The sequence below is a fragment of the Oncorhynchus nerka genome, linkage group LG11 (assembly GCF_034236695.1).
Source record: "Oncorhynchus nerka isolate Pitt River linkage group LG11, Oner_Uvic_2.0, whole genome shotgun sequence".
NCBI lineage: Eukaryota > Metazoa > Chordata > Actinopteri > Salmoniformes > Salmonidae > Oncorhynchus > Oncorhynchus nerka.
The window spans coordinates 55,737,779-55,752,495 of NC_088406.1; the positions used below are offsets into that span (position 1 = coordinate 55,737,779).

Genomic DNA, 14,717 nt, shown 5'->3' on the forward strand with positions numbered 1-14,717 from the left:
CGTCGCTTTCGTCTAGTTTACCAGCCCACATTCAACCTAGGTAGTTGAAATTGGAATCTGTATAAAAAAGGACACGGATGAGGAGAGACATACAGAGAACGAAATTACACATGGTTCGGTTCATTAGAGTGATTGGTTGATTGTCACTTCTTATCCTTGTTGTACAGACCTCTTCCAGTCTCTGTTTTGGGAGCATATTACAGTACCTGGCATCCCACATCATTTCCAGAAATATCCTGGTTCAAACACATTCAAACTCTGGGACAACATATCCGGTACAATGCATATAAGAAATAAATAGATGCATATTTCAATACAAAAAACTGTTCCATCAGTCTTTTCTATGATCCAGTCAGTGGAAACTATGGAAATATAGTCTATGGTGCCCACTCTATACGTTGTGCAGCTCAAAAGACACCTCCTAGTATTCTCCATGCACTGCATTACCTCTTGACCAGAGGCCTATGAAGCTCTAGTCAAAAATAGTGCACTATATGAGGAATAGGGTGTCATTCGAGATGCAGCTTGCTAGTTTCTACATCTTTATTGACTTGGCTATCGAGCTTCTAAAATGTATCAACGGTTTAACTTCTTAGGGCTAGGCCCCTTTTTTCTCCACTTCCTGTCTGAATGATGTGCCCAAAGTAAACCGCCTGTTGCTCAGGCCCTGAAGCCAGGATATTCATATAATTGATACCATTGGAAAGAAAACACTTGGAAGTTTGTAGAAATGTTAAAATAATGTTTGAGAATATAACAATAGATAAGGTAGGAGAAAATCCAAAGAAAACCCAACCGGAATTATTTTTTGAGAGAGAGACCATCCTCTTAGAAATGCAAAAGAAAGGTCATATTGAAAATTAGCTCCATGTATGCAATTCCTATGGCTTCCACAGGGTGTCAGCAGTCTATGTTCAAGGTTTCAAGGTGTAACTTCAAAAACAAATAAGAAATATCAGTTTTATTAGAGGGACAGTCTTGGAAATTCGTGTTTGTGCGCGCCATGAAGACATTACGCACCTACTAAAATCGGTTTCCTATTGAACATACTTCTTTCCAAAATAAATATCATAGTTTGATTACATTTTATGGTATCAGCGGAGTAAATAGAAATGTATTTTGACTTGTTGAAACAAAGTTTAGGGGTAGATTTTTGGATTCCTTTCTCTGCATTTTGAACGAGTGGATTACTAAAATCGATGGCGCCAACTAAACTGACTTTTTGGGATATAAAGGGATTTTATCTAACAAAACGACACTACATGTTATAGCTGGGACCCTTTGGATGACAAATCAGAGGAAGATTTTCAAAAAGCAAGTGAAAATGTAATCGTTATATGTGAATGTATGAAACCTGTACCGGTGGAAAAATATTTTGATGTGGGGCGCCGTCCTCAATCAATCGCATGGCATGTTTTCGCTGTAATAGCTACTGTAAATCGGACAGTGCAGTTAGATTAACAAGAATTTAAGCTTTCAGCCAATATAAGACACTTATATGTACATAAATGTTTAAAATCCATAATATATATAATTATTTATTTGAATTGCGCGCCCTCCAGTTTTCCCCGGAAGTTGGGTGTCTAGCCCTAAGAAAAGTTCAATTGGTCTAACGTTAATTGGTGGAGTCTGGCGCTGGTTTGTTGATAAGGCATTCTGTCGGCAGGCTTTGTGTTCCTGGTAGCCAGCCCGACTGGATTCCGTGTAATCTCCCCTGACTTTCTTCTCTCAACTGACCTCATTGAACACCCCTCCCCTCCTTACACGGGGCAGCAAAGATTAGGGGGCGGCAGGTTAGAGCATTTGTCCAGTAACCAAAAGGATGATAGATCAATTCCCCAAGCTGACAAGGTAAACATCTGATGTTCTTCCCCTGAACAAGGCAGTTAACCTACTGTTCCTAGGCCATCATTGCAAATAAGAATTTGTTCTTAACTGACTTGCCTAGTTAAATAAAGGTTAAATAAAAAATATAAAATAGTGGTTTGGCCTCCCCTGTTTGCAGTTCAGTTGGTTGCTCCTGGATGCTGCCGAGGTGGAGAGTGAAGAAAGGCACTGTGTTAAATCTGATTGGTTGACTAAACTCAAATCCATATTTGAGTGTATAGAGGTTAAGGTAAGTTAGTTGTTGGTCCCATTGCGTTCAAGCTGTTCAGCGCGGCTGAGTACTGTCAGTTTTGGTAGAGGGTCTGGTGCAACACACAGACAGGAGAGAGCCTAGGCTTCGCTGGCAGTGCTGCTGCTGCGACTCAACACTCTGATACCCTGGAGGATACGCTTCATGTGGCCAACCTTCGTCACCCCCAAGTCCTGCATTGGACGGACGGACACACACACACATTAGAACAAACACCAAGGCACACATATGGACCCATGTAACATGTAGGGTCATGATTTTTCCCAGACGTCACCTATAGCAGGGAAAACTCCAAGCTCTATTATAGACTATAAATCATTTTAATCAATGACGAGGGAATAAAATCAAACACTCATGGTAAAGTCCCAGAGTAGTGAAACATAAGAAAAGCTCTACCTGGCACCTGAAAGAATGGTTGCGTCCCAATAACATATCCTTTCACATGACGTGTGCACTCGTTCACAATGTTGGGGAAGCTACTCTGAAAATATAGTTTACCAAGCTACAAATGACTTCACAATGGAAGAAATTAAGCTACCTTTAAGGAAAATAGTTCACTTAACTAAAGTTACTTTGAAAAACTATATAACTATACTGAACAAAACATTTTATTCAACAATTTAGAGACACAGGCTATCCTAACTTCAAATTCTTAACTTTTATCTATAACTATACTGAACAAATATATAAATGTAGCACGCAAAACATTCAAAGATTTTGTCGAGTTAGTTCATATAAGGAAATCAGTCCATTTCAATGAATGAAATAAGCCCTACTCTATGGATTTCACATTATTAGGAATACAGATATACATCTGTTGCTCACAGATACTTAAAAAAAAGGTAGGGGCATGGATCAGAAAATCAGTCAGTGTCTGGTTTGACCACCATTTGCCTCATGCAGCGCGACACAACAACTTCACATAGAGTTGATCAGACTGTTGATTGTGGCCTGTGGAATGTTGTCCCACTCCTCTTCAATGGCTGTGTGAAGTTGCTGGATATTGGCAGGAACTGGAACACACTGTCGTATACGTCGATCCAAAGCATTCCAAACATGCTCAATGGGTGACATGTCAGGTGAGTATACAGGCCATGGAATAACTGGAACATTTTAAGGTTCCAGGAATTGTGTAAAGATCCGTGCGACATGGGGCCGAGCATTATCGTGATGCGGCATGTCGTAAAGAAATTATCATTCAAATCTCTGGCAACAGCTCTGGTGGACATTCCTGCAGTCAGCATGCCAATTGCATACTCCCTCAAAACATTAGACATCTGTGGCATTGTGTTGTGTGACAAAACTGTACATTTTAGAGTGGCCTTTTTCCCCAGCACAAGGTACACCTGTGTAATGATCATGCTGTTTAATCAGCTTCTTGATATGCCACACCTGTCAGGTGGATAGATTATCGTGGCAAAGTAGAAATGCTCCTTAACAGGAATGTAAACAAATTTGTGCACAACATTTGAGAGAAATTTGCTTTGTGTATATCTGGGGATCTTTTATTTCAGCTCATGAAACATGGGTCCACTTTACATGTTGCTTTTTAAAATTTTTGTTCAGTATACTTCGTGAAATGTTTTTCGGTTATTTTTGCAAAAAAAGGTGCGTAGTTCCAGTAGTTAGCTACATGGCAAAAAAACTACTGAAAACACTACCAAGATTAGAATTTAGTTAAACTACAACCAAGCTACAGCAAAATGTAATTAAATTACTAGTTGAACTACATTTAGTTCTCTACTCTCCATCACTGCTCATTCACTACCTCTCACAAACCTAAAAGCATTGGATTGGTGGAGGCATGGCCTAGTGGGAGTTCTTTATGCCACTATTTCCTTTCAAATGAGTGCAGGGAAGTAAACAAGTGCACACTTTGGGAGGAAGGAGAGATATTTGGGACAGCCTGCATGTGTGTGTGTGTGTGTGTGCAGTACCTTGAGGTCCCTCCTCTCCAGGTGCAGCAGCTCGGCGCCACGCACGTCATTTCCAATAAAGATCTCCTTGTACTCAGTGAGACAGATGAGCTCCAGCCAGGCGGCTACCTCCTCTGTGCCCCACTGGCGCACTGCAGAAAGCAAGACCCCCTTCAGACCCCCAACACCACGGACAGACACCACAGAGAGACGCCACAACCCTGCCACAGCCCTTAACCGCAGCTCTAGGGTCAGATGAACCTACCGTCAATACTAACGTTGACCATTAGGGGGAAGAAAAATATATGAGCCTCTATCAGTGGTTAAGGGGAACTTCAACCTACTGCAGCCCATAAACTGAGCCAGGGTAAATTTAGATTATCAGAAGATGCTGATCTAAGGTCAGTTTTGCAGTGGTGTAAAGTACTTAAGTAAAAATACTTTAAAGTACTTCTTAAGTAGTTTTTGGGGGTATCTGTACTTTACTATTTATATTTTGGGCAACTTTTACTCCACTACATTTCTAAAGAAGGTAATGTACTTTTTACATATATTTGTCCCTGATACCCAAAAGTTACATTTTGAATGCTTAGCAGGATAGGAAAATGGTCCAATTCACACACTCATCAAGAGACCATCCCTGGTCATCCCTACTGCCTCTGATCTGGCGGACTTACTAAACACAAATGCATCATTTGTACATTTTAAAAACAAGAAAATGGTGCCTTCTGCTTTGCTTAATTTAAGCAATTTGAAGTGATTTATACTTTTACTTTTGAAACTTAAGTATATTTAGAACCAAATGCTTTTAGACTTTTACTCAAGTAGTATTATACTGGGTGACTTCCACTTGAATAACCTTCTATTAAGGTATCTATACTTTTACACAAGTATGACAATTGGGTACTTTTTCCACCACTGCAGTTTTGTGGTTTTCAACTTTTAATGGTTTAAGTTAAGATCAGGGCAGGGTAAGCTGATCATAGATCTGCGTATAAACGTTCTACCTGGAGCCACTGGGCCAGGAGCTCTGCTTATGATAGCCAATCAGAGCGAAGGTGTTGATTCGGTCAACCAATCAGAAGAGAGATCGGTGGTGTGTGGAAGGTGGTGCCGACCTCAGATAGAATTGAATGTGATTTTCAAAGAGATTTGACCCTGATTTGTCATTGTCCAAACATTATTTAACCCAGAGTGTTCCAGACTAATTGCTGTGTGTGAGAGTGAGAAAAAGAGAGAAAAATAGAGGTAGATAGTACTTGGCAGTGTGAGAGTGGCACAGGCTTCCTTGTTCTTGTTGTTTTTGTGAACTTGGGGACAAGACAAAACTTGGCACTGCGGCTACGCTTGGAGAAATCAGCCAGGTATCCCTGCAGAAACACAGACAGGTTAGAGAAAAACAGCCAGCCAGGTTAGACATTGGGTGATAGACTGTTCAGTGCTATTGACCCACAGAGGTGAAAATATTTACTCTAGCCTAGCACTAACACACCGACCTGATTAAATTAATCAATCATCAAGACCCATTTTTGGTAGCCCTTTCCACTCGTACTCGTATACAGGTTGAAAATGGCAGATTTGGACACTAATAAGTGACTAAATTGGAACACAGTGGCTGCACAGTAACATGTTATACTGTACATGACGTCAGTGTCTCCACTTCAAAGATCTGTATGGGTTTTGACTGACAGCCGTTCTGAACTTGAGCACCGTGCGACTATGAAGTGGCCCCCATCCCTCCCGTTAATTGGGCAACTTTTCCACATTTATTGTTGTCTAAGTGAGGGAAGTGCTGTAAATTGTGAGGACTCGAAAGATGAGACGTTGTCTGCTTTGTACTGCTTTGATGTCCGACAAGCAAACCAAACACCTGTGAGTCCAAATGTGCATTTCACATTTCCATATCATAAAACTCATGTAATATACAGTTTCAAACGTTTATGATCACTATGTTTGATGTACAGTTACAAAATGACATGGCGTTATACCCTGGGTTGTCCCGAATAGAATGAGGCTGCTTGCTGTATTGTGACAAAGATTTGCCACAGACCACGCATCTGAACGCACTCATGACTCCTTTCTATGCGCACCATCTGCTTCTCTGAATTGCCTAGTGAAAGGCTAACAATGTAAGATAGTATTTTACAATTTAGCTAGTCATGTTGGCATTAGAACAAGTTTTCAAATGATGCCCATCTGACCAGATTGCGATTTAAAATGGACCATTTTTGGTCTGTGTAAACAACAGTAATTGTGTTATGGCAGGGATGCAGGGTTGTGTTCCAAAGAAAATCATTTCCCCATTATCTCCAAACTGTTCCCTTTTAATTGTTACCATAGTTATAGATTATTTTCATATTTCCACTTCTGTAAGAAACATTTCAATTTAGCCCTATCCATATTGGCCAATTCCCACAAATGTAAGGGGTTAAACCAGGTGTGGTATTACTGGACTGGGACTAAAACGTACTCCCATATTGACCCCCCAAAAAAATTTTTTTACGCAGGCAGCTGCACACAGGCAGACAGACACACCGACAGGCAGGCAGACAACAGCTTTGCGACTTACCAGGCACATCTTGCCTGCCAGTAGCAGCTCTGTCTCACTGTGAAGGGCCTTGACGTTACTGACCATCTGAACCACAAACACTGCAGTTCAGACCCTGCGTAGAACAGAGATGAACACAAACAAATGACATATGTACACAAACCACAGATGCATTTAGTTAACCACAGAAGCAGGGGGACAATGTGCATTGTATGTGTGTGATTACTGTATGTAGGTTGTTTAGATATGATAGATTTGTTTTTCAAATGTCATTCACCATTTGGTGCCCACTGCCCAGCCCATATGGGCTTCATCCCAAGACACAAATCATCAAAGCGCAAAACAAAATGACATATTACAATTTAAGATGTATATATTGCATTTGTAGCATCTATATCTACCACTTGGTCACATTGTAAGGTTAATTCATATAAACACCACATTTCTTCTTCTCCCCTAGAGTTTGGAAATAAATTGGGCAAAGTCAAATTCTTCCTTTCTGAAAATAAATTCTAGCCCGTGTTCGTCATGTAGCCAGACCACTTCAGGCTGAGCATTATAACTTTCACAAAAAAGAACCTGGCTCAGATCGTCACATTGCAGGCTTCATTGTTGTGTATACACTATCATCCTCCCAGACACCCTATGGTGGTGAGCAAATCTGCAGGTCTCCCCTTCCTCAAACGGGTCAGCCAACTGATGCTAAACAACCCACTAAACAATCCCAGCACTCTCACAACAAACAAATAGAGGCAAAGACACACAAACGTACACACTCACACACACTTATAATAGAATGGACTGTCATTGCAAGTTGACGACTTGCATTTATAGTAATGAACTACAATTTATTAATGCGGAATGGCTTGATAATGAAAATGGAATGGATGGAGGAGATTAGAGCAGCCATCACTGAGGAGAAGGAGACAGCAACGATACTGGCTGTGGTGGTGAAATGGAAATAAGACTAGGTGCAAAATAATGTGGAAATAGAGAGAGTGCGCGAGGACATTGAGAAAGAGAAGAGAGGGGAGGATGAAGGATGAAGAGGAGGATGAAGAAACAGAAACGCCTAGGGTGCGTTCGCACTCAGAGTGTGCTCTGAGCGTTCGTAAATTCAGAGCGCTGTCAGATTGTCCTTTCATAAATTTGGAGGGTTTCCTTCTCGGAGTGTTTTCAGAGCACACACTGGGAGTAGGGTTTGTGCGAGGGTTCTGACCTCACAAAGCCAGTAGTCAAATACCCAAGCTAACTGGCTAACGTTGGCTAGCTTGCTAGCTACTTCCAGACACAAATAAGAGAGCATCCCACTCTGACCATTTTACTTGCACTAGCAGAGCTGGTTAGGCTGTTTTCATGTTATCCAGACCATTGGTGACTAACTGTGCTGCATCAGTTATTATGCACTCTGGCACACTCAGACAAGAGTGCACTGAAATGGGGAGTAGATAGCCAGAGCGAATTAACAATGCCCATTGCAAATGCACAACGACTATACCACTTAGCTAAGAAAGACGTGAATAATTAAGTCAATAAATGTGCGGTAGTTAGTTAGATGGTATATAGTTAATATACTGACAAGTCCGATATATGAGTAGCCAACTAAGCTAGGTAGCTAGCTACTCTCTTGATACTGCTGTAATGATATGCGGTTCGTAAGGATAGCATAGCTAACAAATGGTCAGCCAAATGTCTGGTGTAACGTATCTGAAAATGCCTTTTTTACATTGCTCAACATTTTCTTAACATTTGTCATTAGTTAAAGCAATGAATTTGTATCCACTCTCATCAGACTTCAGCTGCATATTTTCTGCCATTAACTTCAAATCTGAAAACATGTAGCCACGCACATTTTCTGAAGAATTGCATTATGGGCCCTAAAAGCATGGAAATAGTGTCCACTGCTTGTATACTTCGTATTTTGGCAAATTTAGTACGACATCTGGGAACTTTGGATTACTATCTATATCCATACCATGACCAATAAGCATACTACATACTCAATTTACATCACAAATAGTATGGATAGTATGAGTATTCGAACACAGCTAATGTTACAACGATGGAGTGGATTGAGTCACTGATGTGATCTTCCTGTCCGGGTTGGCGCCCCTCCTTGGGTTCGTGCCATGGGGGAGATCTTTGTGGGCTATACTCGGCCTCGTCTCAGGATAGTAATTTGGTGGTTGAAAATATCCCTCTAGTGGTGTGGGCTGTGCTTTGGCAAAGTGGGAGGGGTTATATCCTGCCTGTTTGGACCTGTCCGGGGGTATCGTGGCCACAGTGTCTCCTGACCCCTCTGGTCTCAGCCTCCAGTATTTATGCTGCAATAGTTTGTGTCGGGGTGCTAGGGTCAGTTTGTTATATCTAGTGTATTTCTCCTGTCTTATCCGGTGTTGTGTGAATTTAAGCATACTCTCTCTAATTCTCTCTCTTTCTCTCGGAGGACCTGAGCCCTAGGACCATGCCTCAGGACTACCTGGCCTGATGACTCCTTGCTGTCCCCAGTCCACCTGGCCGTGCTGCTGCTCCAGTTTAAACCGTTCTGCCTGCGGCTATGGAACACTGACCTGTTCACCGGACGTGCAACCTGTCCCAGACCTGCGGTTTTCAACTCTCTAGAGACAACAGGAGCGGTAGAGATACTCTTAATGATCGGCTATGAAAAGTCAACTGACATTTACTCCTGAGGTGCTGACCTGTTGCACCCTCTAGAACCACTGTGATTATTATTATTTGACCCTGCTGGTCATCTATGAACATCTTGGCCATGTTCTGTTATAATCTCCACCCGGCACAACCAGAAGAGGACTGGCCACTTTTTGGCAATAGTTTGGGGAAGGCACTTTCCAGTTTCAGCATGATAATGCCCCCGTGCACAAATCGAGGTCTATACAGAAATGGGTTGTCGAGATTGGTGTGGAAGAACTTGACTGGCCTGCACAGAGCCCTGACCTCAATCCCATCTAACATCTTTGGGATGAATTTGAATGATGACTGCAAGCCAGGCCTAATCGCCCAACTTCAGAGCCAACTTCACTAATGTTCTTGTGGCAGAATGGAAGCAAGTCCCTGCAGCAACGTTCCAACTTCAAGTGGAAAGCCTTCCCAGAAGAGTGGAGGTTGTTACAGCAGCAAAGGGGGGACCAATTCCATATTAATGCCCATGATTTTGGAATGAGATGTTCAACAAGAAGGTGTCATGCAAACGCTTCTTGTAGCCATCAATGAGCTTGCTGCAGCTTTCTACTTCCAAAACCTATGGCGAGATCTAAAAACAGCACTTGGTGGCAGGCACCGCTGAAATATTGAAGAATTAGAGCAGTTTGCTGCTGAAAAGTGGGACAAATTGTCAGTAGAAAGTTGCAGCAAGCTCATTGATGCCTACAACAAGCGTTGGCAGTTATCTTGGCCAAAGGCTGTGTAACAAAGTACTAGCGTACGGAGTGTCAATCATTTTGTCCATGCCACTTTTTTTTCTAAATTAAAATTGTAAACTTAAGTTTACAAAAATAAAATTGGTTCTGTAATGTTGAAAATCCCCAAAAAGTATTTAAGGAATAAGGAATTATTTAAGAAAAGCACAAGTGTGCCAATATATTTGGCTGCAACTGCATGGTCAAGGACTCCCATTGCTCTTATTAAACCAGAGAATTGAGTGAAAGCAGGAGACTCGCACTGAAATTCACTGCCGTAAGCTTGTAGCTTATGGTATTATAATATAGACATGGGCGGCAGTCTGAAAGTGAGGGTGCAATTTCATATTACACATTTTAAAATTATTTATTGTTACATTTTAAAACAATTTCCTTCAATTCTACACTTTCTTCACAGGGGGAATCCATATTTATCAACAGGACACAACTACATATCTTAGGTTCTGCCACAATAAATTATATTGAACTCAAGAACTCAAATGAAAAAACAACAACATATTTTTAGAACACAAGGCCAGAAAAAAAATGATGCATTTTTCTAGGCCGGCAAAAAACATGGTAAAGTAATTCACTTTTTGTCCTGAATACAAAGTGTTGTGTTTTATTGTATTTGCCCCAAACAACTCTCTATTTTCAAGAATAGTGGTGGCTGCATCATGTTATGGGTATGCTTGTTGTCATTAATCATAATTGGAGAGTTTTTCAGAAGCACAGGCACCAGACACTGGGAGGTGTCCTAGTTCACCTTTCAACAGGACAATAAAACACAATGCCAAATCTACACTGGAGTTGCTTGCCCAGAAAATAGTGAACTTTCCTGAGTGGCCAAGTTACAGTTTTCACTTAAATCTACTTGAATGTATGGCAAGACCTGAAAATTGTTGTCTAGCAATCATCAACAACCAGAATTTTGAAAATAATAAAATGGGCAAATGTTGTACAATCCAGCTCTTATAGACTTACCCAGAAAGACTCACAGCTGCCATCGCTGCCAAAAGTGATTCTACAAAGCATAGACTCAGGGGTGTAAAAACTCATTTTCAATACATTTTCTAAAATGTAAAAAAAACATGTTTTCACTTTGTCATTATGGGGTATTGTGTGTAGATGGGTGAGGAAAACATTGATGTAATATATTTTGAATTCAGGCTGTAACACAACAAAATATGAAATAAGTCAAGGGGCATGAATACCGTATGAACCAAAAAAGATTGGCACTCGGCCACATTTGGCATGCCGGCCGTATTTTGGACACCCCTGTACTACTAGAAGATGGTTGACTGGTATCAAAGAAAGGTAGAACAGGAGCCCCACATACCCCTGTGCTCTTGGAATTGGCGTAGACCACGTCCATGGCCTTTGAGCTTGCGTTGACAGCGTGGGCCAGCTCCTGCTCCATACTGTGGTGGGACTGGGCGATCTCTCGGATACTGTGAACACACACACAGTTCGTCATGACATCGAACATCTAATGTTACTGTGAAACTACACTGCAACCATATCACAAGCGTTCCGTAAGTGCTGTTTTTGGCATGCTACTGTATGCCAGAAGCAGCAAACGGAGCATCAGAGTGTCTGGTATAGTTTGGCCATAAGTTGACCTATTGAGGGCATTGTATATCATGGGCTGGTACAAATCCATTTAGATTAACTGAAATTCCAATTAGAGAAAATAATTTTGTACAACGAATGTTTCAATCTAAATGGAATTTAACTCTACCCTGCTTTAATCTAATGCTATTATTAATTAATGATGAATTCAAGTAACCTTACCTGTGGATGAGAGCGCCGCCCGCCTGGCCAAACAGGTTGATCTGGGAGGCTTCTTCCTCGGATACGATCTCCGGCTGCAATGCATACTGGGTCAGCGGACAGGGGAACTCGCACCTCTGCTTGTCTTCCCATGACTTCAGCGTGCTCTCAAAGGCCTGGGACAAACAGTCAACAGGATAAATAGAATATAATAAAATAGCCGTATTCTTGCCAGAGGGAACAATAGTTGTGTTAAGTCAGATGCGATACGAGTAAACATATGACTGCAATAGGACGGCAACATTTACACAAGACAGATACAAATACTGTACAAACAAATCATGTCAATTACAACTGCAGAATATGAAGCTGTGCCTTTTCGTGATAATTTGCACTTTAATGTAATATATACAATAGCGTATTCACGGAATGAGCCTCAATTTGTCAGGTTGAAGACCAAAGTTAGGCGGTCGGGACCACGACCGGACCTGGAAAAACTGGATCCTAATTGGTCAGCCAAAATTCGAGGCCCTAGAAATAAGGCATCTATGTGACACCATAGATGTGTACTCACTCTGTCTCTGGTGAGAGTCTGAGTGCGGTTCTTGTGGATAATCTTGATGTACCCCGGGGGCTGGACCCAGGCCTCTCCATCCACCTGCACCGGCCTTCATCCCCGAGGATGGTGATCTTCACTGTACGACACTGCAACAGGAGAGCAGATGGGGAGAAACATTAAACCAGACAGGTCGCTATGAAACTACGAAAGAGACTGTTCATTTGCTATGTCCATATTCATGGTCATACGCACATGATTAAAAACACAAGTGCTGGGCTAATAAAGTATACATGAAAACAACAGAAAGGCTCGCACACTGTATATGCTTCCATTTCTCCAACTCTCAAAAGGGATAGTTCACCCAAATGACAAAATTACATATTTGTTTCCTTACCCTGAAAACAGTTTACGGACAAGGTAAGACAGCAATCCATGATTTGCTTTCGCTTACCTGGCCGCCGTTTCCAAATGCACACTTTTTAGCATTTGTGGCACAAATCCAATGCACGTCAATGGTACCGATATTAGCATTTAGCTTCATGTCCAAAACATCTATTTGTAACATTATACTTTAGGATGATTTGGACAGGAAGCGCAAAACAATTCTAATATTGGCTTTACATTAGATTTGTGCCACAAATGCTAAAAAGTTATCATTTGGAAAAAGAGCCTGGTTAACAAAACCAATGCGTGGATTGTTGTCATACCTTGTCCATAGACTGCTTACAGGGTAATTACGTGATTTGGGTGAACTATCCCTTTAATGACAATGTTCAATGTTTTCAATTACTTTGATGCATTTTACAGATGTAGATTTTCAAAACTCGAAATACAAAACTCTAAACTGATGTCCACTGTATAATGTTCAGAACCTTTGATGGTGCATTCATTGGGAGGCGGCAGGGTAGCCTAGTGGTTAGAGCGTTGGACTAGTAACCAGAAGGTTGTGAGTTCAAACCCCCGAGCTGACAAGGTACAAATCTGTCGTTCTGCCCCTGAACAGGCAGTTAACCCACTGTTCCTGGGCCGTCATTGAAAATAAGAATGTGTTCTTAACTGACTTGCCTGGTTAAATAAAGGTGAAAAAAAAAATTGGAGTTGAACACATCTTTCACCTGAGTCATTCATGCAAAAAACATATTCTTCATGAAATACCATTTCATTTAGTTACCAATACGTCAAATAATTATCAGGTCAACATTTAGTGATTTTAACAAACATTTAATTCGATAGCAAAATATGCAAGGCACTATTTTCAAAATGATGATTTGTTTCCAATGGCAGGTTGAGAGCATGTTGAGAAATATGTCAGTCTTACAGTTTCATGCGTAAGACAAATCATCGAAAATAGGGTGTTATTGTGGGGGTATTGTATAGCAGTAGGCTCCAGTATAACGGTTTTGTGATAGCACGGTGTGTGTATGCCATTTCTGCCCCATGCAACATTGTACAAAATCACATTTTCTATGTGACTTCAACTGATACTGTATTACCCGTCTCTCTGCTTGACAAATTCAGTTTACAGTGTATCAATGAAATATAGATAATGAGAGGAATATATTCTTATATACAACCCAGGTATTTCAGCAGTGCATTATACACGACACAATCATTCAAAATGGTAGCACATAGTGACTCTTTCGACTTTGTCCTATTGAAACACATTGGCTGATGGAGGATGATGTATTTACAGCCACATATGATTTTGTTTCATCTTCCAAAACAAATACATGTCAATTGACACAATGCATGATGTAAGAACATAGAATTTGACAGTGTTCAGCAGTTATAAAACTATATACGTAAACTAGGCACTATACAATTTTGGTTCAGTAGTTAACCGTTTTCAGCAGTTTGATTAAGTTATATTTAAATGTAGTGTGTTTTTCAAACACTTTGGTAAAATTTTCACAAGTATGTGGTACATTTTCACCACTAAGCACCAACATCTAAACAGATCATCAAAATGGCTCATGTTTCAAAACTCAAAGCACATTTTCAATTAACTGAGTACAAACAAATTCAGTCACTTGTTCACTGCACCAAATTACTCTTTCAATTTTGCTACATATTCATATCTAAGTATCTGATTTTCAAAATACAATATTCAAATCAAAATTGTATTAGTCACATGCGCCGAATAAAACCGGTGTAGACCTTACAGTGAAATAAAATGCTTACTTACGAGCCTCTAACCAACAATGCAGTTTTTTTAATGAATAAGAAAGTAATTAAAGAGCAGCAGTAAAAAAACAACAGTGAGACTAGAGTCGTGGCCAAAAGTTTTGAGAATGACACAAATATTAATTTTCACAAAGTCTGCTGCTTCAGTGTCTTTAGATATTTTTTGTCAGATGTTACTATGGAA

At 40.7% G+C, this 14,717-nt stretch overlaps 1 pseudogene; it reads right to left on the reverse strand.

Moving 5' to 3' along the window:
• Window positions 1-2,217: 2,217 nt before the first annotated feature.
• LOC115137516 (diacylglycerol kinase delta-like) overlaps window positions 2,218-14,717 on the reverse strand; it is a 51,674-nt pseudogene continuing 39,174 nt past the window's right edge.